The 1,645-nt window shown below is 36.4% G+C and overlaps 1 pseudogene; it reads left to right on the top strand.

Moving 5' to 3' along the window:
- The first annotated feature begins 360 nt into the window (after nucleotides 1-360).
- LOC122478876 lies at nucleotides 361-1,193 on the top strand (annotated as a pseudogene).
- The last annotated feature ends 452 nt before the right edge of the window (nucleotides 1,194-1,645 follow it).

Raw genomic sequence — 1,645 nt, forward strand, 5'->3', positions numbered from 1 at the left:
ATATCTTTCAAATGCAACTGTATTTGTGTAATCTGTATCTATATTTGTATGTATTTGACCATGAAATTTGTATATTCCAATGGAAATGTGTAGAAATATGCATTTAATTTTTATGCTTATTGGTTATGAGCAATATGACTGTAATTTTCACTCCAGTATACAGTAGGATTAAAAATAAAATCATGTAGACTAAAGGAGGTTCACTTAATTTTCTCTCAAAAATATTAGGGACATCAATATATATTAGAATTAGGTAGGAATCAAAACCAAAGTAGTTAAGAAATATCTTTCCATAATTTGATTCTTCATGGGCTCAAGACTTCACTTCTTACTTTCAGGTACATATTGTGTTACCCACAGATGACAAATTCCAATGTGATGATGGGATTTCTCCTCACAGGGTTTTCTGATGTATGGGAACTGCAGGTTTTGCATGCCATAACCTTCTCTGTGATGTTGGGAAACACTGTCATTGTTACTGTCACCACCCTTGACAGGAGTCTTCACACACCCATGTATTTCTTCCTTAGGAATCTGTCCATCTTGGTTGCATGCTACATTTCTGTAACAGTTCCTAATTCATGCATCAATTCTCTACTTGACAGCAGCACCATTTCAAAGGCTGGGTGTAAAGCTGAGTTCTTCTTAGTGGTTTTCTTTGTATATACGGACCTTCTGTTTCTGACTCTCATGGCCCAAGACCATTATGTGGCTATCTGCCAACCCCTTTACTACCCTATAATCATGAACTCTCAAAATCTGCATACAAATGACTCTGGCTTTCATACTCAGTAGTCTCATCCATGCTGCTGTACACACTGGCAATACATTCAGGCTGCCATTCTGTCAATCCAATGTTATCCATCAGTTTTTTTTGTGATATCCCTTCTCTGCTAAAGCTCTCCTGATCTGACACCTTTAGCAATGAGATGGTGCTCATTGTCTGTGGTTTAGGGATTGTTGGTGGCTGTTTAATTTTCATCATCAGCTCTTACAGTCACATGTTTTCTACAGTTTTCAAGTTTCCGAGAGGAGCAGACAGAAAAAAGGCTTTTTCTACCTGTGTCCATAATATATTTGTGGTATCTGTTTTCCTCAGCTCAGGTGTTTATGTATACCTGAGGCAATCAGAAAACTATTCCACCATCCAAGACATATTCCCCACTTTTCAACCTTATTATCTACAGTTTTAGAAATGAACAAATAAATGTGCCATTAATAAAATAAAGAGAATGTTTACTCAGGAAATGTGCAGAAAATTTCTGAGGCTCACCAAAAATTAGTGAGTAAAATTCATGTTTACAACAATAAATTGAGATAATTGATTGGATTTATATCAATATAACTTATATAAATTAATAAATAATGTCATTAAAATATATCGTTTATCAAAATAATTTCCTTTCTGAAGGCATTGGATTATCTGAATGTGCCAGTGTGTAAAGGATCTGGTGTTCCAAATAAGAAATCCCTATTCATGCTTTGATATTGTTTGTTTGTTTTTTTCCAACGTTTTTATTTATTTTTGGGACAGAGAGAGACAGAGCATGAACGGGGGAGGAGTAGAGAGAGAGGGAGACACAGAATCGGAAACAGGCTCCAGGCTCTGAGCCATCAGCCCAGAGCCTGACACGGGGCTCGAACT

This window comes from Prionailurus bengalensis, chromosome A1 (genome assembly GCF_016509475.1).
Source record: "Prionailurus bengalensis isolate Pbe53 chromosome A1, Fcat_Pben_1.1_paternal_pri, whole genome shotgun sequence".
Taxonomy (NCBI): Eukaryota; Metazoa; Chordata; class Mammalia; order Carnivora; family Felidae; genus Prionailurus; species Prionailurus bengalensis.